Source organism: Populus euphratica, unplaced genomic scaffold (genome assembly GCF_000495115.2).
Source record: "Populus euphratica unplaced genomic scaffold, PopEup_1.0 scaffold807.1, whole genome shotgun sequence".
NCBI lineage: Eukaryota > Viridiplantae > Streptophyta > Magnoliopsida > Malpighiales > Salicaceae > Populus > Populus euphratica.
Window position 1 is genome coordinate 15,885 of NW_011500668.1, and position 12,453 is coordinate 28,337.

At 32.7% G+C, this 12,453-nt stretch overlaps 1 pseudogene; it reads right to left on the reverse strand.

Moving 5' to 3' along the window:
* Nucleotides 1–9,943: 9,943 nt before the first annotated feature.
* Nucleotides 9,944–12,453, reverse strand: part of LOC105115914 (cyclin-D4-1-like) — a 6,502-nt pseudogene continuing 3,992 nt past the window's right edge.

The window sequence follows — 12,453 nt, forward strand, 5'->3', positions numbered from 1 at the left end:
AAGATTATTATTTTTGCCTTTTTTTTGGTTTTAAATATATATACATATAATTTAAAAACATCATGCATTTTTAACCCATGTAACGAGCTTTTGGCTAATGACTCCCAGACCAGTTGGTCTTAGGACATTAGGTGTTAAGACACCCCTATGAGCTTAGTAACTCGGGTCGCAGATACTGATATGTAGATAGTGCAATGTTTGATTTTATTAAGCTTTTCTCCTCAACTCATGTAGCAAGCGTTGAGCCAATAACTCCCAAGTCAGTTGACTTTAGGGTATTAGGTGTTAAAACACCCCTTTGGGCTAAATTGCTTAGATTAGGGAGGCTACGAAACCAAACTTATCTACATTTTTATTATTATCATTTTTTTTTCTTTTTCTTTTCTTTTTCTTTTTTGCCTTTTTTTTTAATTATATACAATCATTTTTCCTTAGTTGTTACCTTTAACAAAAGAACATAAATAATGTAATAATCCAATATGCAACCCACAATCATATGTTAAAGTGTGTGTGTGTAAATTAAGGTTTTATGTTAAAGTGTGTGTGTAAATTAAGGTTTAAGAATACATGTTAAATAAGTATGTGAGCAAAATTAAGTGATAACAATGCGAGAGTTTGTAAATCTGAATATTTGAGGAAGTATTATAATAGACCTTGTTAAGAATGGTTACTAAGATGCGTCTCAAGAGTCACTTTAACAAAAGAGCTCATTTACTTTGTCATACTAGTAACAACAATTATGCACATGCTTTATGAAATGAAAAACAATTTTTTTTTATCAACTACTACCCTCTCCCCCAACCAAAACGAGACATTGTCCTCAATGTTTAAAGGTGGAAAGATAGAATATAGAAGATATCACCTGAAATAACGAACACTGACAAACCTGAAACACACAGAAACAAATAAAAGTAACAACAAAACACAATAATAAAACCAAAAGACACAAAGATTCAAAAATGAAGGCTCAAATCCAATCTAAGCTTTTTACGGCTTTCCTTAGATGACCAATTTATACGACTCATAGAGGGATCAATCACAGGAATGAAAGATTGTAGTTGGTCAATCAATTGTTTAGCAGTAGCAGCAGAGATTATGAATTTTCATGCAGAAGATGTCAGAAATTCCTGTTCCATAACATGATCAAGAAAAGACAACAACTTATCATAATAACCATTAACATTTAACAAACCTATGGGTTTATGGTGAATGTGCAGTTGGGCCCAAGAGGAAATATGAAAGATCTCTTCCAATGTGCCTAGACCACCTGGTAAAGCAATGAAGGCATCAACATGGTTAAACATTGGATTCATTCGAGCCGACATTATAGAGACCTGAAGTTCCTCTCCAATTGTTTTTCCAATGATGTCCCCTTGTGCTAAAGCTTCGGGGACAACCCCCAAAACTTGACTACCTCCTAAAAATACAGCTATTGACACACCTCCCATTAACCCAAGATTGCCTCCCCCATACACTAAATGCATCTTTCTCTCAGCTAGCACTTGACCAAGATGATTTGCTGATTCTAAAAACTCCTTTTCTATCCCAAGACTAGATCCACCGAAAACACAAATATTTCTTATATGATGACTTGAGGAACTTGCCATTTCTACACACTTCTGTATTTGTTGAATGTATGGGTTGAGTAGAAATGAAAGGAAGGAAGAGAGGGTTTTATAGATGAGAAATTAGAAAGGCAATCATAACACCTATATGTAGGCTAGCTGGAGTCTCACACTCTCTCTCTCTCTCTCTCTTTTTATTTATTTATTTATTTATTTACTTTTAAAAAAACATGTGTATGTACAGGTAGTTGTGATTGTGGCTCACATCTTCCCTTGGTTTTACATCCAAGAACGGCTTAAACGCCCTCTATGGGTCGGGGATAGGCTTAGCAAACAGGGTCTTTTTTAGTCAGATTCCCAAGACTAAGTCCATCATGTTCTTTATGAAATAGTGGCCATAAATCATGAATTACACGATGCACATCTCCACTAGGATGCGTCTCAAGAGTCAATAGAAGATTATCTAAAGACTCCTTACTCAGGCCATCCTTAATGAATTGTATTTTATCTTCACGGTTTATAGATACCATTCCTAAAGAACGACATTGTGTATTACAAGTCCATCTAGCACATCGATGACAAACTTTCAATCGTTATGCACGATGTTTCTTTGCAAAAGTGCTTTTACCTGTTCCAGGCATTTGTGAAATGAAGGAATTAGAGGACTCACCTGATAATCGGACCTTTGCTTCAATCAACCAGCGAATATCTTCAGGAATTCCATGATTCATTAATAATCTCAATCTTGCACTGATTCATTAACAATCTCAATCTTGCACATCTAGCACGGTAAATTTTTGTAACCGCATTCTGAGGTAGAGCAGGAAAATACTTTTTCAATTTTTCAAGATTAGTGTCCATTTTCAAATGAGAATTGGAAAAGAGATTCAAAGAATTGCACAAATACATACACAGATATCAGTTATTGTGGGAAACTGAAAGAACCGACTTAAGTCACGGAGTACCGTTGTCCGCCATTTGACTAGGGTGAGAGAAACTAGCAAAAATCGCTCAAAAAGAAACACAAAAACAATGTGAGAAAAACAAAATAATCAATCTTTATCTACAAGATCATTCAAACCAGTTGATTCACTATGAAAATAATCAAAGTAAGCTTTCAAATGATGTCCATTTTTCTTAAAATCATTGTCATTCATTGAATTCTCAATATCACAGGCCCCATAAGGATTGCTCCATCTTGGTCTTAGCTCTCTAGGGAATGCATAGAGTTGAGAATTATAAAACAAAACTTTTTGACCAGTATCAACTTTTTGACAATTTTCACAAATTTTGCAGAATGCATGCGTGTCCTTGAACATGGTGCGCCAATAAAATCCATTTTGAAAGATTTTTGCAACTGTCTTTTTTGACGAGAAATAACTTCCACATGCTTCAGAATGACAAAGTTTAATGACACTACTTACCTCATTGTCGGGAATGAATCTTTGAAATATTTGATCATTGTCGGGAATAAATCTTTAAAATATTTGATCAGGACAATATTTGAATAAGTTAGGGTCATCACAATAAAAATTCTTTACTTCATTCAAAAACTTTTCTTTATCTTGGGTACTCCAATCACCTAGCAAATCTCCTAAAGCAAGAAAATTGATATTTTTATCATACCAAGGTATTGGACTAAAAGAAAGTAAGGATTCATTAGGAAAGTAATCATCGATTGGTGTGAAGTCAGATGTCGAATCTGTTGTCACTATTGACAAAAGATTCGCATCAACATTTTCGGTGCGTTTTTCATTCGTGATTTCTTCCTCAGAATAAATCATTTGCAAATCTTCAGATTCATCTAATTCATTTTTACTTAAAGTAGATTCAAGTTGATCATAAACTAATTCATCAATATGATCTACTTCTTGTAAATCATTATCATCTCCAGGTTACTTGCAAATGTTGAAAATATTCATCTCCAATGTCATGTTTCCAAATGATAGCTTCATCAATCCATTCCTACAATTAATCAATGCGTTAGAGGTTGCAAGAAACGGACGTTCTAAAATAACAGGAAATGAATTACATGCTTCAACAAGTTTTGTGTCCAAGACAATAAAATCCACAGGATAAATGGATTTATCAACTTGTACTAACACATCTTCAATTATTCCTCTAGGCACTTTTACAGATCTATCGGCAAGTAAAAGAGATATAAAAGTTGGTTTTAACTCACCTAGATTGACACTTTGAAAAACTGAATATGGAAGTAAATTCACACTAGCTCCAAGATCAAGTAAGGCTCTTTCAATTTTTTGTTCTCCAATAAAGCAAGAAATTGTAGGACAACCAGGGTCTTTATATTTCAAAGCATTATTGTTCTGAATAATGGCACTTACTTGTTCTGCTAAAAAGGCTTTTTTTTTCACATTCAGTTTCCTCTTCACAGTGCATAGATCTTTCAAAAATTTAGCATAGGAAGGAACCTGTTTAATAGCATCCAGCAAAGGTATATTGATCCTTACCTGTTTGAAAATTTCAAAAATTTCAGAGTTATGATTGACTTTCCTTTGTTTGGTCAAGGCTTGAGTAAATGGAAGTGCTGGCGGAGAATCAGTCTTTTCTTTGCAATTTTCATATTCAACCCCTTCCTTACCCTCAGAGATTGACTCATCATCTTTCTCATAAGGTTCAAGAGAGTGTTTTTCAATAACCTTACCACTGCACAGAGTAGTGACTGATTTGACTTGATCCATGTGTTGGCTTCCGGAACTACTTGCATTTGCATTGTATTGCCCCTTGGGATTTTGTTGTGTTTGAGATGGAAACTTACCTTTCTCTTGGACACTGAGAGCAGATGTTAATTTAGCAAGAGTATCTTTAAAATCTGTCATGTTTTGAGCAAGTTGAGTATTGATTGTCTCTTGCTTTTCAATGAATGCATGCAATGTTTCCTCAAGATTTCTTCTAGGAGGTGGGGCATAAGGAGGTGCATATCCATGAGAATTTTGAAAATTATGGTGTGCTTGAAACGGTGGTTGTGAAGTTTGTGCATTGTTGTTCTCACTCTTCCAACTGAAATTTGGGTGATTTCTCCAACCAGGGTTGTATGTTTGGGAGTATGGGTTGTGGTTGGCCCTTTGGAAACTGTTTAAAGCATGGGCTTGTTCATGGAGACATTCCTTAAAAGAAGGCCAGGTTGGACAATCGTTGGTTGAGTGTTCATTTGTTTCACAGATTTGACACACAATGTTTTCAACAGATTTTAATTGACCCCTCTTTTTCAATTCTAGTGCCTCGACTTTTCTAGCTAAAGATGCAAACTTGGCTTGAAGGTCATGATCTTCCCTAAGGTTGTACATACCTCCACTAGATGTATGAGGTTGAGTTTTACTCGGTGCCTCATAAGTACCCGTGGTGTCCCAATTTTGAGCATTTTCAGCTAACAAGTCTAAGTACTCCATTGTTTCATCAGGGTCTTTATCTTCAAAAGTTCCATTGCACATCAATTCAACCATTTGCCTATCTTTAGGTGTTAACCCTTCATAGAAATGTGAAACCAATCTCCATGTTTCAAAACCATGATGAGGGCAAGTACTAAGCAAGTCTCGATACCTATCCCAACATTGGTAAAATGTTATCTCCATGTTTCAAAATCATGATGAGGGCAAGTACTAAGCAAGTCTCCATACCTATCCCAACATTGGTAAAATGTTTCTCCTAGTTTTTGAGTGAAAGTAGTGATTTGTCTTTTGAAAGAGTTTGTTCTGTGAGATGGGAAAAACTTCTTTAAAAACTGTTGTTGCATTTCATCCCAAGCACGAATAGATCCTAGTCTCAAATTTTGTAACCATGTTTTAGCTTTATCTTTTAATGAAAAAGGAAAGAGCTTTAATCTGATGGTGTTCATGCTACAATTTAAATTATTATATGTGTTGTAGACCTCCTCAAATTTCCTTAAATGCAAGTATGGATTTTCCAATTCTAAGCCATGAAAAGAAGGTAAAAATTGAATAATACCTGGTTTAAAATTAAAATGAGATGCATCGGGAGGAAAAACTATGCATGATGGTGCACTTGTTCTTGTAGGATTCATGTGGTCTCTAAGTGTTGTAGCACGGTTATTCTCATTATTCTCATTATGAAGTGATTGATTATCTTCTTTGGCCATATTTTCTGAAAATGATGAGGATACCCTACAAAGTCTACCACTTGATGTACATGACCACACTCCCATGCACGTGTAGGAATAGAATAAAAGGAAGAAGAAAATAAAAGAAGAAGAAACAAGAGAAAAGAAACAAAGTTATATACAAGAAAAGTGAAAAGAGAAAATAAAATAAAAATTGTAATTTATACAAAACTTACCTCCCCGGCAACGGCGCCAAAAACTTGACATGACTAAAAGATTGATGTCTTCTCCCAAGTGCAGAAGTGTCAAAGTAATAAATAACCCGGTAAGACCGGGGTCGAACCACAGGGAGGTTAATTGTATAAATTATAAATAACAATAATACAACAACAATAACAATAACAATAACAATAACAATAACAATAACAATAACAATAACAATAACAACAACAACAATAATAATAGTAATAACAGCAATAATAATAATAATAATAATAATAATAATAATAATAATAGTATTAGTAGTAGTAGTAGTAGTAGTAATAATAATAATAATAATAATAATAATAATAATAATAATAAAGAAAAAGAAGAAGATGAAGATGAAGATGAGAACTTTGAGATGAAATATTAACGTAAAGATTTAACAACGATAACAATAAATGTCAAGGTTAGAGGATCCACTAATGGTATGTCAAACAAGTATAGTATAAAATTTTATTAGTCAATTGGAAACCACACACAAAGGAGGTTCCAATCAGATGATAGATTGTTAACATGATTACATTAGTCATCTTATTCGATTAATGCTAATACTTGTAAATCCCGTCAAGCATTCATGATTATAACTTATGCTAACAACAAATCAAGTTCCTTTCATAGCTCAGGTGTCGGTTATACCATACAGTATGGGCTATGAAAGTACCAAGCATTTGTTGTACCAAGTGTTATACAACATAAATCAAGATTAGTCATTTAACAAGCAAAGTATTAAAGAGTGAACAAGATAACAAATAGAAAACATGTTAGTATAAAACATTAAAGTCCATATTAAGTTTATACTATACTTATTCTTACACCATTAGTGTAACATTTTCACCTTGACATAATAAACTTAGCTAGACATAATGAAAGAAAGAAAAATAAATAAACAAAATAAGAACATGAATAAGATTAAAGTTAAATAAGTAAATGAAAGGAAATGAAAGGCACAAACTTGATATTAATGAAAACAAAGCATAAACATTACAAAAAATACAAAGAGAGAAAGCAAGAGCATGATCTTGATCTGGACACCAAGATGCCTAAATGCATGGCAAATGCCTCCTTTTATAGGCCAAAATTGGGAACTATTGATTTGATGACTAATTGATGAGTGGGTGGTCAACTCTTGACTTGGTGACAATCCTTATCTTCTCTTGTCTGCCCAAAACGTCATTGATAACGTCAAAAGTGGAGCCACTTAAAAACATGAAAGTTGTAGGCAATTGTCTCAGCTTTCTTATGTGAAACATTCAGCTCATTTTGACTTCTAGAACTCCAGATATGGCTAAAATACTGAACAGTGTTCGGGCTAGAGGACAAATGTGGGCTTCTTTGTTGTTGCTACAATTTGGACTTGAAAATGGCCTTTTTAGATCTTGGGCTCCATATGAAAGTTGTAGGCCTATGTCTTACCTTTCTATCCATATAAAGTAGGCCTAAATCTGAGATCTATAGCTCCAGATATGACCCAATTACCGAACAGTGTTCTGGTTTGGATTGCAGCGACATCTCTTTTCTAATTTTGGTCATCTCTTTGCCCTTGCAATTTAAGTTCTTAAAGTCATCAATCAATCCTTTCATTTATGTGATAGGCCTGCATTTAAAATGAACATTTACCACAAATTATAGGCCTGTATTTAAAATGAACATTTACCATAAATTAAAGGTATCTTATATTATTAGATATATTATTATAAAACATGCTTTAGTTAAGGAGTTATTGATACTTCAAGTGCAAAATGATGATATAAAACCATGATAAAAATGTAAGTGTAAAATGATGATATAAAACCACGATAAAAATGCACTTTTAAGTACTAATCATTTAATTCTCATATTAATCTTACAATTTCAAAATCTTCTTTAACTTATTATTATTATTATTATTATTATTATATAGTTAACCTGCATATGGTTCGACGATGGTCTTATCGGGTTATTTATTACTTTGATACTCCTATACTTGAAAGAAGACATCAATTTTTTGGTCATGTCACTTAGTCATGGTAGCCCAAGCCAATGCTAGGCACACTCCTACGAAGGCGTACTATCAAACCTAGCACTCTTGGTGTTGGACATGCACCTCAGCACCTATATAGGCTCGAGCTACCTTTCCAGAATCTAACATGTTTGGGTCAAATCAATATTTCTGAACCTAATTTTCACAATTAATAAGTTCAGACACCTTTTTTTTTCCTTAAAATTTTTCTAATACCCCACACGAATAGCTTAATATGTTATATTGATCTAATACATATTGTTTTAAGTAGAATATAACTCAAAATATTACAATGATGAAATTAAGCTTTAGCCCCTCCCCTTAAAATAAAAAAAAAATGACAAGACTCATAGATTATAAATATATCATAAATCCTTCAAATTCAAGGTTCATAATATATTTATTATTAGTATTTTAAAATATCATTATATTTTATCTTTCTATAAAGTTACTGATTTAAGAATCTAAGAATCCCCATATTCATTTAAAAAAAAACCTTTATTAAGACAACCTACTAAACGTCTTTGACTTATTAGGAAATATCAGTTACTAATTATCAACCACCTGAATTTTTTATATCAAGTCACTAGATATTTTAATTAGGAATAATGGATTATATTATTTAAACTAGAAAAGTAATTAATTGTCTAACATAACAGTTGTATTTCTAAATATTTTAGATTTTAAGACCTGAATAATCTAATAGATAATATTTGTTTAATTACTAGATCAAGATATATTTAACGTAATTTCATTATCTAGTACTTGAGCAACCATCGCTATAGCATTGTATTCCTGAAGTATCTTGCGGGTGATAATTGCTTTTTTTGTTTTATTATTATTATTATCAAAATCATTGAAACTCAAGATTTAACTCGTACACACGGTAAATCAAGGGTATGGTCACATGCCCATCAGTTGATACTTCTTCAAAGACAATAATAAAATAACCTAGAGAAAAAAAAAATCAATATTTGATCTTACATCTCCAAAACAAAACATTTTGCATACTTTTAATTATTAAGTTCACATAATTGTTTTGTACCTCGTATTTCCTTTTCTTTCCATTCTTAATATAAAAAAAAAAGATTAAACAAATTGAAAAATAACTTCTAGTTGAAGTTATGTAAATGATACAATTATACATATCCTAAAACAAAAAATATATATATTTTTTACTATAAAAATGGTAAAATTATAGATTTTTTATTTTAGATGACAAAATTATAATTTTTTTTCTTTTTAGAAAATAATTTTTTGTTATATTCTTTTCTCTTTATACTTGACCATTTTTTATCATTTTAAACTTGGTTTATTTATCATCATTTTTTTTATCTTTATTTTATTTGTAATTTTTTTATTTTTTGTTTATATTTAAAAAAATATTATTTTTTACTTTTTACACTTTAAATATTTATTACTCTACACTTAGCATTTTTATACCCTTTTTTAATCTTATTTTATTCTTTTGTAATTTTTTTTATTTTTTTCTTTACTTTTTTTTGAAAAATTATTATAGAAAAACTAAAAAATAATGTTTAATCATAGTTTGCAATATTATTTCATTCTTTTACTATTTTAAAAATTAATTTAAAAACTTACAAGTTTTTATTATATGCAATAATTTATTATATACAAACATTAAATTTATACACATGATAATATATTTTTTATGTCAAAAAATATATTACTAATATTTATATATTAATTTTTTATATTAAAAATTTATTTCATATGCAACAAAACAAATTAAATAAATACGATAACATTTTATTTTTATATTTATCAATATAAATAATTCTTTCATGATACATTTAATTAAATAAAACTTCTGATTTAAAATTAAAATAAAAATCACCCTTGAAAAGTTAGAATATTTATTTATTTATTTACAAAAAAATAATTATCCAACTTTTTTAACGTGGATCAAATAACTAGAATATCTCTAACAGTTAACATTTTCTGTTTTCTTTCTTTCTTTTTTCTGAAATTTTCTTTTTCACCGAAGAACCCATTACGAGGCCAAACTGTCTCTGAACCAAAAACCCTTTTTTGAAAAATAAAATAAAAATTCCTTCTCTCTAGAACTTGTCTGTAGCTGTTAAGAAGTCTAATATTTAACAGCCGTGACTGTCCTTTCCACGCCAAGCGCATGAACATTTTGATCCCGTTTTGCCTCCATCCTTTAATCATGACCCACCTTACTGAACTCTAATCATAAAACTCTCTTCTTCTTCTTTTAACTTCCTCTTTACCCTCCTTTCCTGCCATTCTCTAGTTGGTTTCCGGGGTGTATTTTCTTTGGAAACACCTTCATCATAGTCACACCAAAACTCCTGTGTAACAAAATGAAATAGACGCTGTGTCAAAAAGTTCCAACTTTCATTCTGCAACTACACTTCGCAAGGTTTGGCTGGCTTCCTCCTCTTAGCATCCGGGGTATTGTGTGAAGAATTTGCACATGGCCCAACATCATTGTTATAGCTCAAGCAAGCAGCATCCAATACCCCAGTGGGACTTTGGGGCGCTGATAGGAGTGAGGCACTTGGGCCCTTGACAGATTCACCAACCAATGACAAATCATGAATCGGTTGAAAACACTTGAGCACTCTCTCCTGCAAAAAAAAAAAAATATATATATATATATATATATATAAAACGATTAGAACGTAATCACTGGATAATATATTGGACGTCTCAGTTGATTACACATGGTCATTAATCAAATCCAAAATGATATAACCAAAAAAGAGTCATCATTTATGTCCCTTAACTGGTTTTGGACCACAAGGCACCATCTTTACCTTTTGTACAGGTTGAGCAAGTACAGAAATTACTTGCTCAACGTCCACCGTTTTGGTTTCTCCCACAACAGCTATTGGCACTGCTGCTGCAATCTCAGATGGCCTAAATTCCATGAAGTAAATCCCTGCATTAAATTCCCACCCACCAAAAACATCAGACACCATCTCTCAAATATCTTCATCATAACTGTTTTAACCTTCAACTTCGGGGAGAAATTATTGTAGATAGTACATTGCCAACGTGTGCATGAGAGAGAGAGAGAGAGAAATGGACCTTTAATTGTGCTCACAATGAGATGGATCGAATGTAAGATTAAAGACGTAGGTGGGGTTTGATCATTACTGATAGTCTATGAAGGAGAAAGGAGTAATTGCATGCATCCTCCAATCCAATGTGCTCAGTACAAGAAGCTCCATCCTTTGTATAGTTCTTGCTTCAAATACAAAACTTGATTCACCCACCTATTATATCAGAATCCTTAAATTTATTAGATGAACTTAACGGGGGATACAAACAGAAATTCTGATTAAAGACCTGTAGATCTAGAGATAGCGGAACTTCAGTCTCCTCCATTTTGGCCGCAAGAGATAAACAAGCCACACCCAATAACTGCATCATCGAAGCGTTACCCTTCCGCAGATCACATACAGCAAGATTAAATTTAATGCGACCAGAATGAAATTAGGTCAGAAAACCATTAAATGTTAAAGATTGTAAGAGAGATGCCAAACAATAACGCCATCATTGGTTGGTTTCAACTTACAGGTAATTCATAGGCAGACAGAAACCTATCCAAGTAGTTTACCGATAAACACGCACAAAGTGGTCCAAAACCAAAGTGGGCATGAACCTGTTGAGCAACAAGGCCATTAGTATTGACCATCAACAAAAGCTCAATTGTGGAATCGAGTAACAAAAAAGAAACTACCACCTCATAAACAATAAACAGCACTTGTGCGAGGCTGATCAAAGGAAAGGAACAGGGAAGGGAAGGGAAGACAAAAACAAATGCACAAAAAAATCTTCTAGGAAAAATAGAGAAAGGAAGGGAACCCACCAAACCCACTTCAGATTGAGTGGATGGATGTGAAAAAAGAACATCAAACAAAAAGAACAAAACCGCAACAACACATTTCATCAAACACCTCAAAGTCACGTACGGCACCGATATCAAAGAGTGGTCACACAACACTGGAACAAAAGGCTTTACATTAATCAAAATACGTAGAAAATGCAAATTCATCCCCAGTGAATGGAAAATATACCGATCCAAAAATGAAAAGAAATCCTATACACTCGCCCTGAAAAACAAAACCCCCTTTTAGAGAACCAAATCTCATATTCGAGAAACCAATCAAGCAAAATCATCATTTAAGAACATGCAGCAAAAAAATAAAAAAAAAAAAGAAAAGAATTCATTGTTGAAGTAAACTCAATCTAGAAGATCAAGGAAGGCAGCCACCAGCTGTCACCGCCCAGCCACCAACCGACCAGCCACCAGCCACCAGCTGCATGCCGCCAGCTGCTTTCACACCGTCGGTCAAAACCGCCTCCACACTTAAAGGTTGAATTTTCTTGTTTTGATTTCGTGTATAAATAGATAGTTAAGTTTATGCCATTATGTGTGGAGAAATTGAGAGAAACACTAGAGAGAAAGAGAGAAAGAAAGAGGGGTTGTTATTGTAAGCTTTTCATTATTGTAAGCTTGTTGTTCTTGAAATAAAACAGTGTGTTTTATCCCC